Source organism: Anolis sagrei, chromosome 4 (assembly GCF_037176765.1).
Source record: "Anolis sagrei isolate rAnoSag1 chromosome 4, rAnoSag1.mat, whole genome shotgun sequence".
Taxonomy (NCBI): Eukaryota; Metazoa; Chordata; class Lepidosauria; order Squamata; family Dactyloidae; genus Anolis; species Anolis sagrei.
The window spans coordinates 124928081-124934496 of record NC_090024.1 but is presented as its reverse complement, the minus strand read 5'-3'; the positions used below and the strand labels follow the sequence as shown (position 1 = coordinate 124934496).

At 44.8% G+C, this 6416-nt stretch overlaps 1 protein-coding gene across 2 annotated transcripts in view; it reads left to right on the top strand.

The window, feature by feature from the left end:
- Positions 1 to 2800: 2800 nt before the first annotated feature.
- The window catches only part of KIAA1614 (KIAA1614 ortholog), a 50961-nt gene continuing 47345 nt past the window's right edge, over positions 2801 to 6416 (top strand). For both annotated transcript variants that reach the window (XM_060774460.2, XM_060774462.2), the window contains exon 1: positions 2801 to 3263. The gene's annotated coding sequence lies outside the window, so the exon portion shown is untranslated. The remainder of the gene's footprint in view (positions 3264 to 6416) is intronic.

The following is a 6416-nucleotide window of genomic DNA, read 5'->3' as shown; positions in this document are numbered from 1 at the left end:
ACAAGGAAAACCCTCTGACCCCTCCCTGGGCAATCTGTCTTTAGGCTGGCTGGCGTGGGGCCTTACTCCCGGTTCCAATTTGCTTTTTGGGTACCCGAGTAAACCTTACCGGTCAAAACTTTAGAGATTTTCCAGCTGGAGATCTTTGGATCTATAAAACCGTTTTCTTCAGAAGCTTTAGGTCTGTCTTCCCCAGAGGCTTGTAGAGCTGTGAGGCTGTAAGTTCCCTAGCCAGAGCTTTGAAAACTGTCTTCCCCAGAAACTTTGGGACTATTTCCACCCAGAGCTTTTTAAGAAACGGAGCTTCTCTATAATTGGGAAAAGCTCTCACATGCTGTAACTGAGCTTCTAAACTGTAAGACTGAACTAAAAACTTTCCTTTCCTTCCCAGAACCCTGGGGAATGGGCAGAGCTAAAGAACTTAACGATGATAAGCAGGTGGCTGGCCCTATGGCTGCAGCCTGGAAGGAAGCACCCAACTGCAAAATGCATGGCCAAAACAAACACATGCATAGAAAGGAAATTTAGGCTTCTGATACAGCTGTACCATCACATACAGTTATAACAACAACAACACTATATTTCGCTCTATCTCCCCGAGGGGACTCCAGAGCAGATTACAACATACACAGATAGGCAAACATTCAATACATTTAATGAGATGTTTTGATGTTTAATTGATTGTTATAATGCTATTGTTTTAATTGTTTTTAGCTGTTTTATGATGTTTTAAGCATTGAATTTTGTTATTGTAAACCGCTCTGAGTCACCTGAGGGCTGAGAAGAGTGGTATACAAATATAGCAAATAAATAAATAAATTTAATACAGTGGAATAACAATGACATACAAATACACAGAACAAAGGTAAAGGCTTCCTCTTTCATTTCCGGCTTTCTGGAGATGGTGCTCAACTCTGGCCAAGGGGAGGTGCTCCCGTTCCATTTCCTAGCTGAGGAACTTGTTGTCCATACACACCTCCTGGTCCTGTTGGCGGTATGGCTTCATGGGCGCCTTTGCTACCTTCCCACCTAATTATACCTATTGATCTGCTCACATTTGCATGTTTTTGAACTGCTAGGTTAGCAGGAGCTAGGGCTAACAGCGGGAGCTCACCCTGACCCGTGGCTTCAAACTGTCAACCTTTAGGTCAGCAGATTCAACAGTTCAGTGGTTTAACTCGTGCCACTACAGCCCCATATTGTTCACTTAGAAGTTGCAATTTAAAAAATAAAACTAGTCACCTAGTATTAATTGTATGCCATAACTAAGCCTCCAGAACAGTGGTTCTCAACCTGAGGTCCCCAGATGTTTTTGGCCTACAACTCCCAGAAATCCTAACAGCTGGTAAACTGGCTGGGATTTCTGGGAGTTATAGGCCAAAAACATCTGGGGACCCCAGGTTGAGAACCACTGCTCCAGAACAATATGGCATAGCTAAGCCTCCAGAACACTATGTAACATTGAGTAGAAACCTGGCTGTACCTAGGACCAAGAACTATGATAAAGTGTATTATTATTATTATTATTATTATTATTATTATTATTAACTTTATTTGTACCCCGCTAACATCTCCCGAAGGACGCGATGCGGCTTACAAAGGCCAAGGCCTCAAAACATAGCATAACAATACACAACCTAAAGCAAATCAAAAACAGTTAAAGCAATATTAAAACAACAAGCAATAAAACAATACACCAAGACACAATAAAACTGGGCCGGGCCAGAGTAATGGGTCAGATTAAAAGTGCTGATGTGACAGGTGATATGTAGGATTATAGGGTAAGTGCAGTGTGCCAGCAATCTTAATTTCTACTAAAGTGCTTCTGGGACTTGTTGTTGGAGTTTTCTTATTCTGGAAAGGCACATCGGAATAGCCAGGTCTTCAAGTTCTTCCTAAAGACTGCCAATGTAGGGGCCTGTCTAAGATCTTTGGGGAGGGTGTTCCAGAGTCGGGGGGCCACCACAGAAAAGGCCCTGTCTCGTGTTCCCACCAGACGCGCCTGCGACGTAGGCGGAATCGCGAGCAGGGCCTCTCCAGATGAACGAAGTGAGCGCGTGGGTTCGTAGACGGAGATGCGGTCACGCAGGTAGGATGGTCCCAAACCGTTTAGGGCTTTGTAGGTAAGCACCTGCATCTTAAATTAGGCTCGAAAAATAAACGGCAGCCAATGGAGCTCCTTGAACAGGAGGGTTGACCTCTCTCTTTAAGGAGCACCAGTTAACATCCTGGCCGCTGCCTGTTGGACCAGTTGAAATTTCCGAGCTGTTTTCAAGGGCAGCCCCACGTAGAGCGCATTACAGTAGTCCAATCTAGAGGTGACCAAGGCATGGACCACCCCGGCCAGATCAGCCTTTGCAAGGTATGGTCGCAGTTGGCGCACGAGTCTCAGTTGTGCAAAAGCCTCCCCGGACACCGCCGACGCCTGAGCCTCAAGCGTAAGCGATGAATCCAAGAGGACTCCCAAACTGCGTACCTGTGACTTCAGGGGGAGTGTAACCCCGTCCAACACAGGTTGCCACCTTATACCCCGATCCAGTTTGCATACACCAATTTACTCTAATTTAGCCATCCCTGTTCCCCTCTCATCCTATGCAGACAGCTCTTGAAATTAGGCAGCCACACAAGCGCATTGAATTACATAGCAACAACTCCAAACATTGTAATCTTCCCTATTAGACTGCTGTGTCTATCTTCTGACAGAAATAGCATCTGTGCAAACATCAGTGACAAATCAAATCCCCAGTTTTCTTCTGTCTGATGGGATTTGCAAAATGGGCCGACTACCGGAAATTGAAACATTCTAGTTTGATTCTGTGGCAAGGTAGCAAAGGCCAGGGATGGATGGGGGGATGCCTCCCTCATTTCCTCATACCGTTTGTTGGGGCCTTTTTGGAACAGCTGGAGTCTGGGGGGACACTTTTGGAAGGTGCTGCTAAAAGGGGGTGCATTCCCAATATGTTGAATTCAACAGTCGTGTATTGGGCAGTGCTGGATTAAAACAATTTCATAATCCTAGCGATTTCCTTTGTTGATCAGGATTATGAAACCAATCATGAATATCAAAAGCCACGGCTTAAAGCATCAGTTTGGGACAGATGCCGTGCAGCAATGGATGCAACGGAAAATGCAGCAGACACAGCAAGAATAAAGACTGAAGGTTTCTGTTCCATTCAGTGATTTTCTCCCTGCCTTCTTTTTTCATTCCCAGCAAACAAAACATGTTGGACTGAACTGGGATAGCTGCACAATAGATACTTCAGGTAAGAATCACTTTTTTAAAACATTCATAACTTTTTAACTGCTGTTTATTTTGAACTCTGATAAACTATTTTACAGTTTGGGAATGCATGGCTAGTTCTTTGTGGACCTGTGTACAACGGTAACATTTGAGAGTGTAGAGACAGAGAAAGAAAGGCATTGATCTCTTAATCTCAGAACCTAATCAGAAATAAAGAAGGTAATAATAATAATGATAATAATAATAATTATTATTATTATTTCTGCTGGGACTTCTGGATTCAGACAGACAGAGTTTTGGAGCACAATACTCCTAACCTCACAATCGTGTTAAAAAACAAAGTATGGATTATCGATGTCGCAATCTCAGGTGACAGCAGGATTGCAGAGAAACAACTGGAAAAGCTGACACGATATGAGGATTTAAAGATCGAACTTCAAAGACTCTGGCACAAGCCAGTAAAGGTGGTCCCAGTGGTGATAGGCACACAGTACAGTGCCTAAAGACCTTGGCCTGCACTTCAACACAATTGGCGCTGACAAAATTACCATCTGCCAGCTGCAGATGGGATCTGGGATCTGCACGCATTATTCACCAATACATCACACAGCCCTAGACACTTAGGAAGTGGGTGGGCAGTGGGTTAAACCCCTGAGCCAGCAGGACTGAAGGCCGACAGGTCGCAGGTTCGAATCTGGGGAGAGGCAGATAAGCTCCCTCTATCAGCTCCAGCTCCTCATGCGGGGACATGAGAGAAGCCTCCCACAAGGATGATGAAAACATCAAATCATCCAGGCATCCCCTGGGCAACGTCCTTGCAGACGGCCAATTCTCTCACACCAGAAGCGACTTGCAGTTTCTCAAATTGCTCCTGACACGACCAAAAAAAAAAAAAGGAAGTGTCCGACGTGTGATCCAATTCAACAGCCAGCAGAGTGCCTGCTGTGAACTCATCTTGTTGTGTTTCAAATAATAATAGTAATAGTCATAATCATAATAATTTGGGAAACATGTATTTTGGGGGATTCATGCAACAGGCATTTTAGTTGAAAATCTCACTTCTACATCATTGTGTGATAGTGCAACAAAGTTACCTAGTTTTGCATAAGACAATGCAACAAAGCAAGGGGGGGGGGGGCAGGAGCACTGCCCAGAAGCCATCTGATGGCAGCCTTGACTCCCAGTAAATTTACAGTGGCTGCCAGTAAAATGGGGCGGGCTGTCAGTGTGATGAAGTGGTAAGAGCTAAATTCCACATCAGTTGCGGAAGTGCATTGTCTCCCTTTTGCTGAATCAAATTAAATCCCCTCTACATACATTTGAATGCACCCTTATCCAATCAGAATTTATTATTTTGATTTACTACATATATTTATACCCTACCCTTCTGCCCCCAAGGGAGGACTCAGGGTGGCCTTACAACAATCACTGTACGCATTGTACAGTCTCATAGAAATCAACAATACATTAAAACATTAAAACAATTCATTAAATCAATCAGATTAAACACGCCAGTTAAAATCAATCCAAGTCTGGGTTAAATAATTGTCGCAGAGTCCAAAGTCTTCTTTCCATATTTCCATTGTTCACTAGTCGAACGCCTGGTCCCTCCTTGTTTTGTAGAAGACAGGAGGGAGGTGGCCAGTCTGATGTCCCAGGAGAAGGAGTTCCACAGACGGGGCGCCACTGCCAAGAAGGCCCTGTCTCTCGTCCCCACTAAATGTGTTTGCGATGAGGGTGGGATAGAGAGCACGGCCTCTCCTGATGATGGCCGAGAATCGCAAACTTAGAAGAAAACTGAACATAGTGACTAGGCCAGGTGGACTTACAATAGATGATCCTAAAGTTGATGGGCTTTTGCTGCAGGTTTTATCCATGAACAATAGTGTATCCAAGCAAAATCATAAAGAAATAGAGGATTTTATAGTGAGTTTGGTTCAGGATTTGTTCACTAGTCGAACGCCTGGTCCCACAGCCAAGTCTTCAATTGTCTTCTAGAAGACAGGAGGGAGGTGGCCAGTCTGATGTCCCTGGAGAGGGAGTTCCACAGACGGGGCGCCACCGCCGGGAATGCCCTTTCTCTCGTCCCCACGAAACGCGTTTGCGATGAGGGTGGGATCGAGAGCACAGCCTCTCCTGGTGATGGCCGAGAATCGCGAACTTAGAAGAAAACTGAACATACTGACTCAGCCAAGTGGACTTACAATAGATGATCCTAAAGTTGATGGGCCTTTGGTGCAGATTTTATCCATGAACAATAGTGTATCCAAGCAATATCATCAAGAAATAGAGGATTTTATAGTGAGTTTGGTTCAGAATTTGTTCACTAGTCGAATGCCTGGTCCCAAAGCCAAGAAGGCCACTGCCAAGAAGGCCCTGTCTCTCGTTCCCACTAAATGCGTTTGCGATGAGGGTGGGATTGAGAGCACGGCCTCTCCTGATGATGGCTGAGAATCACGAACTTAGAAGAAAACTGAACATAGTGACTCGGCCAAGTGGACTTACAGTAGATGATCCTAAAGCTGATGGGTCTTTGCTGCAGATTTTATCCATGAACAATAGTGTATCCAAGCTATATCATCAAGAAATACAGGGTTTTATAGTGAGTTTGGTTCAGGATTTGTTCACTAGTCGAACGCCTGGTCCCAAAGCCAAGTCTTCAATTGTCTTCTAAAAGACAAGAGGGAGGTGTCTAGTCTGATGCCCCTGGAGAGGGAGTTCCACAGACGGGGCGCCACTACCGAGAAGGCCCTGTCTCTCGTTCCCACTAAATGCGTTTGCGATGAGGGTGGGATTGAGAGCACGGCCTCTCCTGATGATGGCTGAGAATCGCGAACTTAGAAAAAAACTGAACATACTGTGGACTTACAATAGATGATCCTAAAGTTGATGGGCCTTTGGTGCAGATTTTATCCATGAACAATAGTGTATCCAAGCAATATCATCAAGAAATAGAGGATTTTATAGTGAGTTTGGTTCAGGATTTTTTCACTAGTCAAACGCCTGGTCCCAAAGCCAAGAAGGCCACTGCCAAAAAGGCCCTGTCTCTCGTTCCCACTAAATGCGTTTGCGATGAGGGTGGAATCGAGAGCACAGCCTCTCCTGATGATGGGCGAGAATCGCAAACTTAGAAGAAAACTGAACATACTGACTCGGCCAAGTACACTTACAATAG